This window comes from Anser anser (genome assembly GCF_964211835.1).
Source record: "Anser anser genome assembly, chromosome: 12".
Taxonomy (NCBI): domain Eukaryota; kingdom Metazoa; phylum Chordata; class Aves; order Anseriformes; family Anatidae; genus Anser; species Anser anser.
The window spans coordinates 7,699,603-7,719,414 of NC_139733.1; the positions used below are offsets into that span (position 1 = coordinate 7,699,603).

The 19,812-nt window shown below is 59.7% G+C and overlaps 1 long non-coding RNA gene across 1 annotated transcript in view; it reads right to left on the bottom strand.

Annotated features, from left to right (window-relative positions):
* Positions 1-1,409: 1,409 nt before the first annotated feature.
* Positions 1,410-19,812, bottom strand: part of LOC310880365 — a 36,723-nt gene continuing 18,320 nt past the window's right edge. The window contains exon 2 of the long non-coding RNA XR_014571649.1: positions 1,410-19,794. This is a non-coding gene — a long non-coding RNA (uncharacterized lncRNA). The remainder of the gene's footprint in view (positions 19,795-19,812) is intronic.

Genomic DNA, 19,812 nt, shown 5'->3' on the forward strand with positions numbered 1-19,812 from the left:
GAAGCCCACGCAGGATCACTTTGGGAACGACTGCATCCCACGTTGGAGCAGGGGAAGAGAGTGACCGAGAAGGAACGGCAGGGACAAAGTGCTACAGACTGACCACAACCGCCATTCCCCCATTCCCCTGCTCCGCTTGGTTAAAGAGGTAGAGGAGGGTGGATGGGGGGAAGGTGTTTTGGGTTTCTTTCTTTTGTTCCTCACTTCTCTAGCTTGTTAGTAATAGGCAATAATTCTTAATGTCTCCCTTCTCTGAGTCTGTTTAGCCTGTCACAATAATTGTTGAGCGATGTCCCCATTCTTATCTCAACCCTTGAGCCCTTTGTATCGTTTTTTCTCCCCCTTTCCTATTCAGGAGGGGGAGTGAGAGAGAGGCTGCGGTGGAACTTGGCTGCCCACCCGAGAAAACCACCGCTAATTTCCAAAGTAAACCTCTGGCGCAACTTGAGGCCATACTTTCTAGTCCTATCACTAGCTGTCTGTGAGAAGAGGCTGACCCCTAGCTCCCCACGACTTCCTTTAAGGTAGATGTGGAGAGCAGTAAAGTCTCCCCTGTGTTTTCCGTGTTAAGATCCCACTTTCGGATCCAAAGCTGACAAAAGAGCAAACGTTAGCGGGGGTGGGTACAGTAAGCCCCCAAGCCACCACGACAACACAACCCTTCCCGTCACCCAACCCCCCTCTAACCCCTCATATTTATAGTACTTAAAATGGGGAGGGAGGGGGCTTTCCTCACAAATAAGGCTTTGCACCTTAAAAATGCAGCTCTGCACCTTACAGTGCACCTGGGGGCCCTAAAAATAAGGCATTGCGCCCTGAAAATGACAGCCTGGGCCGTAAAAGTGAGGGTGTAAGCAATAAGAAGCCAGCTTTGTCTCCAGAGAGCAGTCTCAGGGCCCTGAACAAACGGGCTTGGTCCCTACAAAGGAGCCCCTGGGCCTGCAAACCGAGGGTTTAGGCGATCAGAAGACGACTTGGGATGCCAAGCGGATGTTCTGGAGCCTGAAAAGAAGGCTTTGGAGCCTAGAGAGGAAACACGGGGGCTTACTAATGCGGCTTTGAAGACTTAAAATGGGGAGGGAGGGGGAGCGTGGGGAGGCCTGGTCGTCAAGGTGAGGCTTTAGACCTGGACCCTGGGCCTTTGGAGTCTCTGGCTCACGGACTGGACCCTACAGTGATGCTTCGGTCCCTCCAGATGGGTGTTTGGACCCTTAAAGGAGGCTTTGGGCCCTCAAATTGAGGCCTTGTCTCCTAGCGTGAGGATTTGGGACCCGAAGAAGCGGGGTGTTTCCTCACAAATAAGGCTTTGTACCCTAAAAGGCAGCTCTGCACCTCACAGTGCAACTAAGGGGCCCTAAAGATAAGGCATTGCGCCCTGAAAATGACAGCCTGGGCCATAAAAGCGAGGGTGTAAGTAATGAGAAGCCAGCTTTGTCTCCAGAGAGCAGTCTCAGGGCCCTGAACAAAAGGGCTTGGTCCCTACAAAGGAGCCCCTGGGCCTGCAAACTGCGGGTTTCGGTGACTGTGTTGGGTCTGTCTAGGACGGAGTCACCTTTCCCTGCAGCAGCCCACACAGTGCTGTGCTCTGCGGTCGTAGCTGGAGCAGCACTGGTATCACTCCAGCGTTGTGTCTGCTCCCACGCCGTCTTCGGGTCTGCCTCTGGGTATTTGGAGCCTGATGTTGTAATGGGGAGCAGCTTCTTCTCTGGGCTGTCCCCTGCTGGCTGGAGCATCGTCTCCGTTTAGACCCTGGGGATCCACCGGGGGACCCCGATGCCGCCCCCCTGGCAGATCTGGTGCTGCTGCTGCTCCCAGCACCGTTTTGTGGTGCGTGGCTGCTCCTGCGGCGTCTTCGGGGCTGGCTCTGGGCATCTGGGGCTGGACGTTCCAGCGGCTCTCAAGGCTTCTTGTCCGGGGTCGCCCCCGCTGGCCGGCGGGGAGTCTGCCTTCGGGCACCAAGGAGTGACTGGAGGTTCCTGGTGCCCTCCGACTGGCCAAGCTGGGGGTGCTGCTCCCAGCGCTGGGTTCTGCAGCACGGCTGCTCCTGCGGCGTCTTCTGGGACTGTGCCAGGTGTCTTGGGCCTGATGTACAGGCTGGCAGATTGTCCCCTGTTCTGTCCCTGGCCTTCTCCTCTCAGTCTCCTGGGAACTGTGGGATGGCCCCGGTGCTGCCTGGCTGCTGGTGCTGCTGAGGCTGCTCCTTGCGGGTGCTGGGGAGCCACGGGAGGGCCCCAGAGCCTCTGGACTGGAGGTGCTGGGGCCGGCGAGCCCCAGATTGGTACTGGAGGCTGTAAGGGGAGACAGGAAGGTGAGTGGGATGGACTTCCAGACCCACGGCAGTAGAGGCTCTGACCCGTCCAGGGTCAGAGAGACTCTGGCAAGGCTGCCCTGAGCCCCTGCAGCCAGGCCTTGCCTGGCCACAGCCCAGCAGCATGAGGCCTTTGCCACTTACCAGTGCCCAGGCCAGCGCAGCTGTCGCACTCCCAGGTGCCTGTGCTGTTGGTCAAGTTGGAGCAGCGCCGGTGGGTGCCTTCGGCAGCACAGGAGCGGCCCAGCAGCAGCTGCCAGGGCCTGGGGAAGCAAAGACTTGTGGGTGTGAGGACAAAGTGTCTGAGCCAGGGAGTGGCTGGCACACCCCTTGTGCTCTGTCCTGGCTCCCCCAGCATGTGCTGAGGCTGAGGACGTGGGCAGAGCCCCAGATGGCTGCTGAGGCAACTCACCCCTGTCCCTCCGCCTGCTCCCTGCCTTGTGGGTAAAGGCATTCGCTGACATCACAGCGCTGGTGCCTCTCTTGCAGCGATGCAAAGGCGTTGCCGTCCTCCCAGGTTGGTCCTCTGCAAGAGAAGGGAGGGAAATTGTCCAGTCCCTGGCCATACACAGCGCTTGTGCCCTCGTGTCTAGAGAGCAGGGCAGAGGGACACCAACCTGAATGGGATTTGGATCCCCATGATGGACATTTTGGAACGGAACTCCACCTTGTTTCTGCAGATGGGGCACTGGAAGCAGAGAATGCCTGCACTCACAGCTTGTCCCTGCAGCAGAAACACATGCGGTGAGAGGTGAGCGGGCCCTGGTGCTGCTGAGCACCTGCCGTGCGCGCAGGGTGAGGGGAGGGCTCCTACCTGGATGCAGCCCCGGTGGAACCAGGCGTGACTGCAGGCTGGGCACACCATGGTGTGGTAGGACTTGCTGTCCCCCACAGGGTCCATGCAGATGATGCAGATGGTGTCCTGCTCCGGAGCTGCCTGCACTGCCTGCTGAGGGCGGTGCTCCCAGCAGAAGGACCTGGCGGGGAGAGGGAAGGGAAGGGCAAGGTGAGAAGTGCTGGGCCTGCCGCGGTTGTGGCGAGGAGGGCAGAGGAACGTGAAGGAGCCCCAGGCCCATCCAGGCTCTGGCGCTGCCTCCGGCTCTGCCAGGCTGCTGGGAAGCACCAGCGTGGGGTCCTCTCTTGCTTGGCTGCTGCTGGCAGCCCTTACCTGTGCTGCCCAAAGAACTGGGTGACGCATTCTCCCTCCGAGGCGCAGGGGAGATGGAAGCTGCGTTCACAGCCTGTCTCCGTGCAGGTGATGGTGGCCCCTCGCTCGCCACAAACGAAGCATTGCTGAAAAGAACACAGCAGCCCCATTAGCACCAGGCTCGATGCCGCCACCGCTGGCCCCACACCCCTGGGCAGGGCAGGGCACAGGGCGCGGGCGCTGCTGGGTCACGCTCTGCAGACCCCCCCTGGCGGACAAGGCTCGTCTGCCAGAGCAGCAGTTTGTCCCGGAGCGGGTTGGAAAGGCTGGGATTGCTTCCTTGGGGTCCAGGCTAAGCTCGCGGGAGCATCTCCTGGCCCAAACCTCCCTGTTCCCATCAGGTCCTCACCTTCTGGGATGCCCGCTTGATTGTGTGCTGTATATCCTCCAGTAAAACTCCCAAAATTCCGTCCTGTAGTGTTCCAAGCCGATAAAGGCCATTCGCAAGAAACTATAGAATAGAAAAAAGCAGGATCTCGTTAGGGGTCATAGTTGAAGGGACCGTCCCTGGTGGGATGCTGACGGGAACCCTGGGGGAACTCACCAGGCAAAACGTGTGGGCACAGAGTCCATTCCTTCCGTGTCTGGGGCCGCAGATGTTCGGGTCAGCATCTGCCCGGCCACACAGCATGCATGCTGGAGGGGAGAGAGCAAATGGCACAGCCATTGAGCACCTTTGCGGGGCCAGGTGTCCCTGAGGGACTGTCCCCAAGGGCCTGTTCTGTCCCTGCCATGCTGGCTGATGGGCAGGGCCAGAGGCTGTGGAGGGGAAGGAGGCACAGCAGGCACAAGGGTCCCAGCAGGCACCCAGAGCCCGACCTGGGCCCCCCCTGCCAAGGAGCAGAGGGGCCCTGCCCCGGGGTGGTTGGGGAGCCCCTGCCTGCCCCTGCCTCCCCTCTCGGCCACAGGCAGCCCCCCCAGCACGCCCCCACAATCACCACCGCACGCCCCCCGTTTGGGCAGGGACGCCCAAAGCTACCTGGCACCCGCTGTGACAGAGCCCCCGCCTCACAGGGGTGGCTGGAGGTGCCACGCTGGGGCCTGGGCCCTCGGCACCCAAGCAAGAGGGTGGCCGCTCTTGCAGCCGGCACAGGCTCAAATGCCGGGTCCCGCGACACGCGGCGGAGAGGAAGGATTGCTTCCCTCGGCCTGCTGGCAACGCTCCCCGTGCCACAGGCAGGAGCGGAGATGTCCCTCGGACAGGGCTGCAGCCCTGGAGTGGCGGCGCCTGCACCGCACCTTTGGGCCAGCATTGCCGCCCTCCGGGAGAGCCGCAGGACACCTGGCGTTTGGGTCACAGCTTGCTCCCTCCTCACGTCCTTCTCCTACAGAGTTTCTCGAGAGCAGGGTGAGACCAGAGCTCGTTGTCTCCCCCAGACATCAGCAAGAGACGTTACAAAGCCAGCGGTCTTAATCGTCTTTACTGCAGTTGACAGTCCAGTCTGAGCCCTGACTCCTTTCGCCAGCTCTCACCATCAGGGTTCAAAGCCTCCTAATTAGAATCACAGAATCGTAGAATCATTAAGGGTGGAAACGTCCTTCAAGATCATCTGGTCCAACTATCCCCTACTACCAATGTCACCCACTAAACCATGTCCCTAAGCACCATGTGCAACCTTTCCTTGAACACCCCCAGGTGACTCCACTACTTCCCTGGGCAACCCGTTCCAATTCCTGACTATTCTTTCTGAGAAGAAATTGTAGTGGGCTTACTTGGCAAGTTTTGGTAGCAGGGGCCCATAGGGGTGGCCTCTGTGAGAAGAATCCAGAAGCTGCCCCATTTTAGATAAGGGCCCTGCTGCTGTCCAGAGCCAAGCCAATAAGCGACGTTGTTTGCGTCTCTGTGAGAGCATATTTAAGAAAGGGAAAAAACTGCTGCGGAACAGCAGCTGGGAGAGAGAGAGGAGTGAGAAACAGCCTTGCAGACCCCAAGGTCAGTGAAGGAGTGGGAGGAGGTGCTCCAGGCACCACAGCAGAAGTTCCCCTGCGGCCTGTGGTGAGGACCATGGTGAAGCAGGTTGTCCCCCTGCAGCCCACGGAGTACCACGGTGGAGCAGGGTTCCACGCTGCAGCCCGTGGAAGAGGCCACGGTGGAGCAGGTGGACCTGCACTGAAGCAGGCTGCAGCCTGTGGAGGACCCCCGCCAGAGCAGATTGCGGGCCGGAGCCGCAGCCCGTGGAGAGGAGCCCACGCAGGAGCAGGTGACCTGGCAGGAGCTGCCGCCCGTGGGGGACCCAGGTTGGAGCAGTGTGCTCCTGATGGATGGACCCCGTGGTACGGACCCGTATCTGGAGCAGTTCTTGAAGAGCTGCTGCCTGTGGGAAGCCCACGCAGGATCACTTTGGGAACGACTGCATCCCACGTTGGAGCAGGGGAAGAGAGTGACCGAGAAGGAACGGCAGGGACAAAGTGCTACAGACTGACCACAACCGCCATTCCCCCATTCCCCTGCTCCGCTTGGTTAAAGAGGTAGAGGAGGGTGGATGGGGGGAAGGTGTTTTGGGTTTCTTTCTTTTGTTCCTCACTTCTCTAGCTTGTTAGTAATAGGCAATAATTCTTAATGTCTCCCTTCTCTGAGTCTGTTTAGCCTGTCACAATAATTGTTGAGCGATGTCCCCATTCTTATCTCAACCCTTGAGCCCTTTGTATCGTTTTTTCTCCCCCTTTCCTATTCAGGAGGGGGAGTGAGAGAGAGGCTGCGGTGGAACTTGGCTGCCCACCCGAGAAAACCACCGCTAATTTCCAAACTAAACCTCTGGCGCAACTTGAGGCCATACTTTCTAGTCCTATCACTAGCTGTCTGTGAGAAGAGGCCGACCCCTAGCTCCCCACGACTTCCTTTAAGGTAGATGTGGAGAGCAGTAAAGTCTCCCCTGTGTTTTCCGTGTTAAGATCCCACTTTCGGATCCAAAGCTGACAAAAGAGCAAACGTTAGCGGGGGTGGGTACAGTAAGCCCCCAAGCCACCACGACAACACAACCCTTCCCGTCACCCAACCCCCCTCTAACCCCTCATATTTATAGTACTTAAAATGGGGAGGGAGGGGGCTTTCCTCACAAATAAGGCTTTGCACCTTAAAAATGCAGCTCTGCACCTTACAGTGCACCTGGGGGCCCTAAAAATAAGGCATTGCGCCCTGAAAATGACAGCCTGGGCTGTAAAAGTGAGGGTGTAAGCAATAAGAAGCCAGCTTTGTCTCCAGAGAGCAGTCTCAGGGCCCTGAACAAACGGGCTTGGTCCCTACAAAGGAGCCCCTGGGCCTGCAAACTGAGGGTTTAGGCGATCAGAAGACGACTTGGGATGCCAAGCGGATGTTCTGGAGCCTGAAAAGAAGGCTTTGGAGCCTAGAGAGGAAACACGGGGGCTTACTAATGCGGCTTTGAAGACTTAAAATGGGGAGGGAGGGGGAGCGTGGGGAGGCCTGGTCGTCAAGGTGAGGCTTTAGACCTGGACCCTGGGCCTTTGGAGTCTCTGGCTCACGGACTGGACCCTACAGTGATGCTTCGGTCCCTCCAGATGGGTGTTTGGACCCTTAAAGGAGGCTTTGGGCCCTCAAATTGAGGCCTTGTCTCCTAGCGTGAGGATTTGGGACCCGAAGAAGCGGGGTGTTTCCTCACAAATAAGGCTTTGTACCCTAAAAGGCAGCTCTGCACCTCACAGTGCAACTAAGGGGCCCTAAAGATAAGGCATTGCGCCCTGAAAATGACAGCCTGGGCCATAAAAGCGAGGGTGTAAGTAATGAGAAGCCAGCTTTGTCTCCAGAGAGCAGTCTCAGGGCCCTGAACAAAAGGGCTTGGTCCCTACAAAGGAGCCCCTGGGCCTGCAAACTGCGGGTTTCGGTGACTGTGTTGGGTCTGTCTAGGACGGAGTCACCTTTCCCTGCAGCAGCCCACACAGTGCTGTGCTCTGCGGTCGTAGCTGGAGCAGCACTGGTATCACTCCAGCGTTGTGTCTGCTCCCACGCCGTCTTCGGGTCTGCCTCTGGGTATTTGGAGCCTGATGTAATGGGGAGCAGCTTCTTCTCTGGGCTGTCCCCTGCTGGCTGGAGCATCGTCTCCGTTTAGACCCTGGGGATCCACCGGGGGACCCCGATGCCGCCCCCCTGGCAGATCTGGTGCTGCTGCTGCTCCCAGCACCGTTTTGTGGTGCGTGGCTGCTCCTGCGGCGTCTTCGGGGCTGGCTCTGGGCATCTGGGGCTGGACGTTCCAGCGGCTCTCAAGGCTTCTTGTCCGGGGTCGCCCCCGCTGGCCGGCGGGGAGTCTGCCTTCGGGCACCAAGGAGTGACTGGAGGTTCCTGGTGCCCTCCGACTGGCCAAGCTGGGGGTGCTGCTCCCAGCGCTGGGTTCTGCAGCACGGCTGCTCCTGCGGCGTCTTCTGGGACTGTGCCAGGTGTCTTGGGCCTGATGTACAGGCTGGCAGATTGTCCCCTGTTCTGTCCCTGGCCTTCTCCTCTCAGTCTCCTGGGAACTGTGGGATGGCCCCGGTGCTGCCTGGCTGCTGGTGCTGCTGAGGCTGCTCCTTGCGGGTGCTGGGGAGCCACGGGAGGGCCCCAGAGCCTCTGGACTGGAGGTGCTGGGGCCGGCGAGCCCCAGATTGGTACTGGAGGCTGTAAGGGGAGACAGGAAGGTGAGTGGGATGGACTTCCAGACCCACGGCAGTAGAGGCTCTGACCCGTCCAGGGTCAGAGAGACTCTGGCAAGGCTGCCCTGAGCCCCTGCAGCCAGGCCTTGCCTGGCCACAGCCCAGCAGCATGAGGCCTTTGCCACTTACCAGTGCCCAGGCCAGCGCAGCTGTCGCACTCCCAGGTGCCTGTGCTGTTGGTCAAGTTGGAGCAGCGCCGGTGGGTGCCTTCGGCAGCACAGGAGCGGCCCAGCAGCAGCTGCCAGGGCCTGGGGAAGCAAAGACTTGTGGGTGTGAGGACAAAGTGTCTGAGCCAGGGAGTGGCTGGCACACCCCTTGTGCTCTGTCCTGGCTCCCCCAGCATGTGCTGAGGCTGAGGACGTGGGCAGAGCCCCAGATGGCTGCTGAGGCAACTCACCCCTGTCCCTCCGCCTGCTCCCTGCCTTGTGGGTAAAGGCATTCGCTGACATCACAGCGCTGGTGCCTCTCTTGCAGCGATGCAAAGGCGTTGCCGTCCTCCCAGGTTGGTCCTCTGCAAGAGAAGGGAGGGAAATTGTCCAGTCCCTGGCCATACACAGCGCTTGTGCCCTCGTGTCTAGAGAGCAGGGCAGAGGGACACCAACCTGAATGGGATTTGGATCCCCATGATGGACATTTTGGAACGGAACTCCACCTTGTTTCTGCAGATGGGGCACTGGAAGCAGAGAATGCCTGCACTCACAGCTTGTCCCTGCAGCAGAAACACATGCGGTGAGAGGTGAGCGGGCCCTGGTGCTGCTGAGCACCTGCCGTGCGCGCAGGGTGAGGGGAGGGCTCCTACCTGGATGCAGCCCCGGTGGAACCAGGCGTGACTGCAGGCTGGGCACACCATGGTGTGGTAGGACTTGCTGTCCCCCACAGGGTCCATGCAGATGATGCAGATGGTGTCCTGCTCCGGAGCTGCCTGCACTGCCTGCTGAGGGCGGTGCTCCCAGCAGAAGGACCTGGCGGGGAGAGGGAAGGGAAGGGCAAGGTGAGAAGTGCTGGGCCTGCCGCGGTTGTGGCGAGGAGGGCAGAGGAACGTGAAGGAGCCCCAGGCCCATCCAGGCTCTGGCGCTGCCTCCGGCTCTGCCAGGCTGCTGGGAAGCACCAGCGTGGGGTCCTCTCTTGCTTGGCTGCTGCTGGCAGCCCTTACCTGTGCTGCCCAAAGAACTGGGTGACGCATTCTCCCTCCGAGGCGCAGGGGAGATGGAAGCTGCGTTCACAGCCTGTCTCCGTGCAGGTGATGGTGGCCCCTCGCTCGCCACAAACGAAGCATTGCTGAAAAGAACACAGCAGCCCCATTAGCACCAGGCTCGATGCCGCCACCGCTGGCCCCACACCCCTGGGCAGGGCAGGGCACAGGGCGCGGGCGCTGCTGGGTCACGCTCTGCAGACCCCCCCTGGCGGACAAGGCTCGTCTGCCAGAGCAGCAGTTTGTCCCGGAGCGGGTTGGAAAGGCTGGGATTGCTTCCTTGGGGTCCAGGCTAAGCTCGCGGGAGCATCTCCTGGCCCAAACCTCCCTGTTCCCATCAGGTCCTCACCTTCTGGGATGCCCGCTTGATTGTGTGCTGTATATCCTCCAGTAAAACTCCCAAAATTCCGTCCTGTAGTGTTCCAAGCCGATAAAGGCCATTCGCAAGAAACTATAGAATAGAAAAAAGCAGGATCTCGTTAGGGGTCATAGTTGAAGGGACCGTCCCTGGTGGGATGCTGACGGGAACCCTGGGGGAACTCACCAGGCAAAACGTGTGGGCACAGAGTCCATTCCTTCCGTGTCTGGGGCCGCAGATGTTCGGGTCAGCATCTGCCCGGCCACACAGCATGCATGCTGGAGGGGAGAGAGCAAATGGCACAGCCATTGAGCACCTTTGCGGGGCCAGGTGTCCCTGAGGGACTGTCCCCAAGGGCCTGTTCTGTCCCTGCCATGCTGGCTGATGGGCAGGGCCAGAGGCTGTGGAGGGGAAGGAGGCACAGCAGGCACAAGGGTCCCAGCAGGCACCCAGAGCCCGACCTGGGCCCCCCCTGCCAAGGAGCAGAGGGGCCCTGCCCCGGGGTGGTTGGGGAGCCCCTGCCTGCCCCTGCCTCCCCTCTCGGCCACAGGCAGCCCCCCCAGCACGCCCCCACAATCACCACCGCACGCCCCCCGTTTGGGCAGGGACGCCCAAAGCTACCTGGCACCCGCTGTGACAGAGCCCCCGCCTCACAGGGGTGGCTGGAGGTGCCACGCTGGGGCCTGGGCCCTCGGCACCCAAGCAAGAGGGTGGCCGCTCTTGCAGCCGGCACAGGCTCAAATGCCGGGTCCCGCGACACGCGGCGGAGAGGAAGGATTGCTTCCCTCGGCCTGCTGGCAACGCTCCCCGTGCCACAGGCAGGAGCGGAGATGTCCCTCGGACAGGGCTGCAGCCCTGGAGTGGCGGCGCCTGCACCGCACCTTTGGGCCAGCATTGCCGCCCTCCGGGAGAGCCGCAGGACACCTGGCGTTTGGGTCACAGCTTGCTCCCTCCTCACGTCCTTCTCCTACAGAGTTTCTCGAGAGCAGGGTGAGACCAGAGCTCGTTGTCTCCCCCAGACATCAGCAAGAGACGTTACAAAGCCAGCGGTCTTAATCGTCTTTACTGCAGTTGACAGTCCAGTCTGAGCCCTGACTCCTTTCGCCAGCTCTCACCATCAGGGTTCAAAGCCTCCTAATTAGAATCACAGAATCGTAGAATCATTAAGGGTGGAAACGTCCTTCAAGATCATCTGGTCCAACTATCCCCTACTACCAATGTCACCCACTAAACCATGTCCCTAAGCACCATGTGCAACCTTTCCTTGAACACCCCCAGGTGACTCCACTACTTCCCTGGGCAACCCGTTCCAATTCCTGACTATTCTTTCTGAGAAGAAATTGTAGTGGGCTTACTTGGCAAGTTTTGGTAGCAGGGGCCCATAGGGGTGGCCTCTGTGAGAAGAATCCAGAAGCTGCCCCATTTTAGATAAGGGCCCTGCTGCTGTCCAGAGCCAAGCCAATAAGCGACGTTGTTTGCGTCTCTGTGAGAGCATATTTAAGAAAGGGAAAAAACTGCTGCGGAACAGCAGCTGGGAGAGAGAGAGGAGTGAGAAACAGCCTTGCAGACCCCAAGGTCAGTGAAGGAGTGGGAGGAGGTGCTCCAGGCACCACAGCAGAAGTTCCCCTGCGGCCTGTGGTGAGGACCATGGTGAAGCAGGTTGTCCCCCTGCAGCCCACGGAGTACCACGGTGGAGCAGGGTTCCACGCTGCAGCCCGTGGAAGAGGCCACGGTGGAGCAGGTGGACCTGCACTGAAGCAGGCTGCAGCCTGTGGAGGACCCCCGCCAGAGCAGATTGCAGGCCGGAGCCGCAGCCCGTGGAGAGGAGCCCACGCAGGAGCAGGTGACCTGGCAGGAGCTGCCGCCCGTGGGGGACCCAGGTTGGAGCAGTGTGCTCCTGATGGATGGACCCCGTGGTACGGACCCGTATCTGGAGCAGTTCTTGAAGAGCTGCTGCCTGTGGGAAGCCCACGCAGGATCACTTTGGGAACGACTGCATCCCACGTTGGAGCAGGGGAAGAGAGTGACCGAGAAGGAACGGCAGGGACAAAGTGCTACAGACTGACCACAACCGCCATTCCCCCATTCCCCTGCTCCGCTTGGTTAAAGAGGTAGAGGAGGGTGGATGGGGGGAAGGTGTTTTGGGTTTCTTTCTTTTGTTCCTCACTTCTCTAGCTTGTTAGTAATAGGCAATAATTCTTAATGTCTCCCTTCTCTGAGTCTGTTTAGCCTGTCACAATAATTGTTGAGCGATGTCCCCATTCTTATCTCAACCCTTGAGCCCTTTGTATCGTTTTTTCTCCCCCTTTCCTATTCAGGAGGGGGAGTGAGAGAGAGGCTGCGGTGGAACTTGGCTGCCCACCCGAGAAAACCACCGCTAATTTCCAAAGTAAACCTCTGGCGCAACTTGAGGCCATACTTTCTAGTCCTATCACTAGCTGTCTGTGAGAAGAGGCCGACCCCTAGCTCCCCACGACTTCCTTTAAGGTAGATGTGGAGAGCAGTAAAGTCTCCCCTGTGTTTTCCGTGTTAAGATCCCACTTTCGGATCCAAAGCTGACAAAAGAGCAAACGTTAGCGGGGGTGGGTACAGTAAGCCCCCAAGCCACCACGACAACACAACCCTTCCCGTCACCCAACCCCCCTCTAACCCCTCATATTTATAGTACTTAAAATGGGGAGGGAGGGGGCTTTCCTCACAAATAAGGCTTTGCACCTTAAAAATGCAGCTCTGCACCTTACAGTGCACCTGGGGGCCCTAAAAATAAGGCATTGCGCCCTGAAAATGACAGCCTGGGCTGTAAAAGTGAGGGTGTAAGCAATAAGAAGCCAGCTTTGTCTCCAGAGAGCAGTCTCAGGGCCCTGAACAAACGGGCTTGGTCCCTACAAAGGAGCCCCTGGGCCTGCAAACTGAGGGTTTAGGCGATCAGAAGACGACTTGGGATGCCAAGCGGATGTTCTGGAGCCTGAAAAGAAGGCTTTGGAGCCTAGAGAGGAAACACGGGGGCTTACTAATGCGGCTTTGAAGACTTAAAATGGGGAGGGAGGGGGAGCGTGGGGAGGCCTGGTCGTCAAGGTGAGGCTTTAGACCTGGACCCTGGGCCTTTGGAGTCTCTGGCTCACGGACTGGACCCTACAGTGATGCTTCGGTCCCTCCAGATGGGTGTTTGGACCCTTAAAGGAGGCTTTGGGCCCTCAAATTGAGGCCTTGTCTCCTAGCGTGAGGATTTGGGACCCGAAGAAGCGGGGTGTTTCCTCACAAATAAGGCTTTGTACCCTAAAAGGCAGCTCTGCACCTCACAGTGCAACTAAGGGGCCCTAAAGATAAGGCATTGCGCCCTGAAAATGACAGCCTGGGCCATAAAAGCGAGGGTGTAAGTAATGAGAAGCCAGCTTTGTCTCCAGAGAGCAGTCTCAGGGCCCTGAACAAAAGGGCTTGGTCCCTACAAAGGAGCCCCTGGGCCTGCAAACTGCGGGTTTCGGTGACTGTGTTGGGTCTGTCTAGGACGGAGTCACCTTTCCCTGCAGCAGCCCACACAGTGCTGTGCTCTGCGGTCGTAGCTGGAGCAGCACTGGTATCACTCCAGCGTTGTGTCTGCTCCCACGCCGTCTTCGGGTCTGCCTCTGGGTATTTGGAGCCTGATGTTGTAATGGGGAGCAGCTTCTTCTCTGGGCTGTCCCCTGCTGGCTGGAGCATCGTCTCCGTTTAGACCCTGGGGATCCACCGGGGGACCCCGATGCCGCCCCCCTGGCAGATCTGGTGCTGCTGCTGCTCCCAGCACCGTTTTGTGGTGCGTGGCTGCTCCTGCGGCGTCTTCGGGGCTGGCTCTGGGCATCTGGGGCTGGACGTTCCAGCGGCTCTCAAGGCTTCTTGTCCGGGGTCGCCCCCGCTGGCCGGCGGGGAGTCTGCCTTCGGGCACCAAGGAGTGACTGGAGGTTCCTGGTGCCCTCCGACTGGCCAAGCTGGGGGTGCTGCTCCCAGCGCTGGGTTCTGCAGCACGGCTGCTCCTGCGGCGTCTTCTGGGACTGTGCCAGGTGTCTTGGGCCTGATGTACAGGCTGGCAGATTGTCCCCTGTTCTGTCCCTGGCCTTCTCCTCTCAGTCTCCTGGGAACTGTGGGATGGCCCCGGTGCTGCCTGGCTGCTGGTGCTGCTGAGGCTGCTCCTTGCGGGTGCTGGGGAGCCACGGGAGGGCCCCAGAGCCTCTGGACTGGAGGTGCTGGGGCCGGCGAGCCCCAGATTGGTACTGGAGGCTGTAAGGGGAGACAGGAAGGTGAGTGGGATGGACTTCCAGACCCACGGCAGTAGAGGCTCTGACCCGTCCAGGGTCAGAGAGACTCTGGCAAGGCTGCCCTGAGCCCCTGCAGCCAGGCCTTGCCTGGCCACAGCCCAGCAGCATGAGGCCTTTGCCACTTACCAGTGCCCAGGCCAGCGCAGCTGTCGCACTCCCAGGTGCCTGTGCTGTTGGTCAAGTTGGAGCAGCGCCGGTGGGTGCCTTCGGCAGCACAGGAGCGGCCCAGCAGCAGCTGCCAGGGCCTGGGGAAGCAAAGACTTGTGGGTGTGAGGACAAAGTGTCTGAGCCAGGGAGTGGCTGGCACACCCCTTGTGCTCTGTCCTGGCTCCCCCAGCATGTGCTGAGGCTGAGGACGTGGGCAGAGCCCCAGATGGCTGCTGAGGCAACTCACCCCTGTCCCTCCGCCTGCTCCCTGCCTTGTGGGTAAAGGCATTCGCTGACATCACAGCGCTGGTGCCTCTCTTGCAGCGATGCAAAGGCGTTGCCGTCCTCCCAGGTTGGTCCTCTGCAAGAGAAGGGAGGGAAATTGTCCAGTCCCTGGCCATACACAGCGCTTGTGCCCTCGTGTCTAGAGAGCAGGGCAGAGGGACACCAACCTGAATGGGATTTGGATCCCCATGATGGACATTTTGGAACGGAACTCCACCTTGTTTCTGCAGATGGGGCACTGGAAGCAGAGAATGCCTGCACTCACAGCTTGTCCCTGCAGCAGAAACACATGCGGTGAGAGGTGAGCGGGCCCTGGTGCTGCTGAGCACCTGCCGTGCGCGCAGGGTGAGGGGAGGGCTCCTACCTGGATGCAGCCCCGGTGGAACCAGGCGTGACTGCAGGCTGGGCACACCATGGTGTGGTAGGACTTGCTGTCCCCCACAGGGTCCATGCAGATGATGCAGATGGTGTCCTGCTCCGGAGCTGCCTGCACTGCCTGCTGAGGGCGGTGCTCCCAGCAGAAGGACCTGGCGGGGAGAGGGAAGGGAAGGGCAAGGTGAGAAGTGCTGGGCCTGCCGCGGTTGTGGCGAGGAGGGCAGAGGAACGTGAAGGAGCCCCAGGCCCATCCAGGCTCTGGCGCTGCCTCCGGCTCTGCCAGGCTGCTGGGAAGCACCAGCGTGGGGTCCTCTCTTGCTTGGCTGCTGCTGGCAGCCCTTACCTGTGCTGCCCAAAGAACTGGGTGACGCATTCTCCCTCCGAGGCGCAGGGGAGATGGAAGCTGCGTTCACAGCCTGTCTCCGTGCAGGTGATGGTGGCCCCTCGCTCGCCACAAACGAAGCATTGCTGAAAAGAACACAGCAGCCCCATTAGCACCAGGCTCGATGCCGCCACCGCTGGCCCCACACCCCTGGGCAGGGCAGGGCACAGGGCGCGGGCGCTGCTGGGTCACGCTCTGCAGACCCCCCCTGGCGGACAAGGCTCGTCTGCCAGAGCAGCAGTTTGTCCCGGAGCGGGTTGGAAAGGCTGGGATTGCTTCCTTGGGGTCCAGGCTAAGCTCGCGGGAGCATCTCCTGGCCCAAACCTCCCTGTTCCCATCAGGTCCTCACCTTCTGGGATGCCCGCTTGATTGTGTGCTGTATATCCTCCAGTAAAACTCCCAAAATTCCGTCCTGTAGTGTTCCAAGCCGATAAAGGCCATTCGCAAGAAACTATAGAATAGAAAAAAGCAGGATCTCGTTAGGGGTCATAGTTGAAGGGACCGTCCCTGGTGGGATGCTGACGGGAACCCTGGGGGAACTCACCAGGCAAAACGTGTGGGCACAGAGTCCATTCCTTCCGTGTCTGGGGCCGCAGATGTTCGGGTCAGCATCTGCCCGGCCACACAGCATGCATGCTGGAGGGGAGAGAGCAAATGGCACAGCCATTGAGCACCTTTGCGGGGCCAGGTGTCCCTGAGGGACTGTCCCCAAGGGCCTGTTCTGTCCCTGCCATGCTGGCTGATGGGCAGGGCCAGAGGCTGTGGAGGGGAAGGAGGCACAGCAGGCACAAGGGTCCCAGCAGGCACCCAGAGCCCGACCTGGGCCCCCCCTGCCAAGGAGCAGAGGGGCCCTGCCCCGGGGTGGTTGGGGAGCCCCTGCCTGCCCCTGCCTCCCCTCTCGGCCACAGGCAGCCCCCCCAGCACGCCCCCACAATCACCACCGCACGCCCCCCGTTTGGGCAGGGACGCCCAAAGCTACCTGGCACCCGCTGTGACAGAGCCCCCGCCTCACAGGGGTGGCTGGAGGTGCCACGCTGGGGCCTGGGCCCTCGGCACCCAAGCAAGAGGGTGGCCGCTCTTGCAGCCGGCACAGGCTCAAATGCCGGGTCCCGCGACACGCGGCGGAGAGGAAGGATTGCTTCCCTCGGCCTGCTGGCAACGCTCCCCGTGCCACAGGCAGGAGCGGAGATGTCCCTCGGACAGGGCTGCAGCCCTGGAGTGGCGGCGCCTGCACCGCACCTTTGGGCCAGCATTGCCGCCCTCCGGGAGAGCCGCAGGACACCTGGCGTTTGGGTCACAGCTTGCTCCCTCCTCACGTCCTTCTCCTACAGAGTTTCTCGAGAGCAGGGTGAGACCAGAGCTCGTTGTCTCCCCCAGACATCAGCAAGAGACGTTACAAAGCCAGCGGTCTTAATCGTCTTTACTGCAGTTGACAGTCCAGTCTGAGCCCTGACTCCTTTCGCCAGCTCTCACCATCAGGGTTCAAAGCCTCCTAATTAGAATCACAGAATCGTAGAATCATTAAGGGTGGAAACGTCCTTCAAGATCATCTGGTCCAACTATCCCCTACTACCAATGTCACCCACTAAACCATGTCCCTAAGCACCATGTGCAACCTTTCCTTGAACACCCCCAGGTGACTCCACTACTTCCCTGGGCAACCCGTTCCAATTCCTGACTATTCTTTCTGAGAAGAAATTGTAGTGGGCTTACTTGGCAAGTTTTGGTAGCAGGGGCCCATAGGGGTGGCCTCTGTGAGAAGAATCCAGAAGCTGCCCCATTTTAGATAAGGGCCCTGCTGCTGTCCAGAGCCAAGCCAATAAGCGACGTTGTTTGCGTCTCTGTGAGAGCATATTTAAGAAAGGGAAAAAACTGCTGCGGAACAGCAGCTGGGAGAGAGAGAGGAGTGAGTAACAGCCTTGCAGACCCCAAGGTCAGTGAAGGAGTGGGAGGAGGTGCTCCAGGCACCACAGCAGAAGTTCCCCTGCGGCCTGTGGTGAGGACCATGGTGAAGCAGGTTGTCCCCCTGCAGCCCACGGAGTACCACGGTGGAGCAGGGTTCCACGCTGCAGCCCGTGGAAGAGGCCACGGTGGAGCAGGTGGACCTGCACTGAAGCAGGCTGCAGCCTGTGGAGGACCCCCGCCAGAGCAGATTGCGGGCCGGAGCCGCAGCCCGTGGAGAGGAGCCCACGCAGGAGCAGGTGACCTGGCAGGAGCTGCCGCCCGTGGGGGACCCAGGTTGGAGCAGTGTGCTCCTGATGGATGGACCCCGTGGTACGGACCCGTATCTGGAGCAGTTCTTGAAGAGCTGCTGCCTGTGGGAAGCCCACGCAGGATCACTTTGGGAACGACTGCATCCCACGTTGGAGCAGGGGAAGAGAGTGACCGAGAAGGAACGGCAGGGACAAAGTGCTACAGACTGACCACAACCGCCATTCCCCCATTCCCCTGCTCCGCTTGGTTAAAGAGGTAGAGGAGGGTGGATGGGGGGAAAGGTGTTTTGGGTTTCTTTCTTTTGTTCCTCACTTCTCTAGCTTGTTAGTAATAGGCAATAATTCTTAATGTCTCCCTTCTCTGAGTCTGTTTAGCCTGTCACAATAATTGTTGAGCGATGTCCCCATTCTTATCTCAACCCTTGAGCCCTTTGTATCGTTTTTTCTCCCCCTTTCCTATTCAGGAGGGGGAGTGAGAGAGAGGCTGCGGTGGAACTTGGCTGCCCACCCGAGAAAACCACCGCTAATTTCCAAAGTAAACCTCTGGCGCAACTTGAGGCCATACTTTCTAGTCCTATCACTAGCTGTCTGTGAGAAGAGGCCGAGCCCTAGCTCCCCACGACTTCCTTTAAGGTAGATGTGGAGAGCAGTAAAGTCTCCCCTGTGTTTTCCGTGTTAAGATCCCACTTTCGGATCCAAAGCTGACAAAAGAGCAAACGTTAGCGGGGGTGGGTACAGTAAGCCCCCAAGCCACCACGACAACACAACCCTTCCCGTCACCCAACCCCCCTCTAACCCCTCATATTTATAGTACTTAAAATGGGGAGGGAGGGGGCTTTCCTCACAAATAAGGCTTTGCACCTTAAAAATGCAGCTCTGCACCTTACAGTGCACCTGGGGGCCCTAAAAATAAGGCATTGCGCCCTGAAAATGACAGCCTGGGCCGTAAAAGTGAGGGTGTAAGCAATAAGAAGCCAGCTTTGTCTCCAGAGAGCAGTCTCAGGGCCCTGAACAAACGGGCTTGGTCCCTACAAAGGAGCCCCTGGGCCTGCAAACCGAGGGTTTAGGCGATCAGAAGACGACTTGGGATGCCAAGCGGATGTTCTGGAGCCTGAAAAGAAGGCTTTGGAGCCTAGAGAGGAAACACGGGGGCTTACTAACGCGGCTTTGAAGACTTAAAATGGGGAGGGAGGGGGAGCGTGGGGAGGCCTGGTCGTCAAGGTGAGGCTTTAGACCTGGACCCTGGGCCTTTGGAGTCTCTGGCTCACGGACTGGACCCTACAGTGATGCTTCGGTCCCTCCAGATGGGTGTTTGGACCCTTAAAGGAGGCTTTGGGCCCTCAAATTGAGGCCTTGTCTCCTAGCGTGAGGATTTGGGACCCGAAGAAGCGGGGTGTTTCCTCACAAATAAGGCTTTGTACCCTAAAAGGCAGCTCTGCACCTCACAGTGCAACTAAGGGGCCCTAAAGATAAGGCATTGCGCCCTGAAAATGACAGCCTGGGCCATAAAAGCGAGGGTGTAAGTAATGAGAAGCCAGCTTTGTCTCCAGAGAGCAGTCTCAGGGCCCTGAACAAAAGGGCTTGGTCCCTACAAAGGAGCCCCTGGGCCTGCAAACTGCGGGTTTCGGTGACTGTGTTGGGTCTGTCTAGGACGGAGTCACCTTTCCCTGCAGCAGCCCACACAGTGCTGTGCTCTGCGGTCGTAGCTGGAGCAGCACTGGTATCACTCCAGCGTTGTGTCTGCTCCCACGCCGTCTTCGGGTCTGCCTCTGGGTATTTGGAGCCTGATGTTGTAATGGGGAGCAGCTTCTTCTCTGGGCTGTCCCCTGCTGGCTGGAACATCGTCTCCGTTTAGACCCTGGGGATCCACCGGGGGACCCCGATGCCGCCCCCCTGGCAGATCTGGTGCTGCTGCTGCTCCCAGCACCGTTTTGTGGTGCGTGGCTGCTCCTGCGGCGTCTTTGGGGCTGGCTCTGGGCATCTGGGGCTGGACGTTCCAGCGGCTCTCAAGGCTTCTTGTCCGGGGTCGCCCCCGCTGGCCGGCGGGGAGTCTGCCTTCGGGCACCAAGGAGTGACTGGAGGTTCCTGGTGCCCTCCGACTGGCCAAGCTGGGGGTGCTGCTCCCAGCGCTGGGTTCTGCAGCACGGCTGCTCCTGCGGCGTCTTCTGGGACTGTGCCAGGTGTCTTGGGCCTGATGTACAGGCTGGCAGATTGTCCCCTGTTCTGTCCCTGGCCTTCTCCTCTCAGTCTCCTGGGAACTGTGGGATGGCCCCGGTGCTGCCTGGCTGCTGGTGCTGCTGAGGCTGCTCCTTGCGGGTGCTGGGGAGCCACGGGAGGGCCCCAGAGCCTCTGGACTGGAGGTGCTGGGGCCGGCGAGCCCCAGATTGGTACTGGAGGCTGTAAGGGGAGACAGGA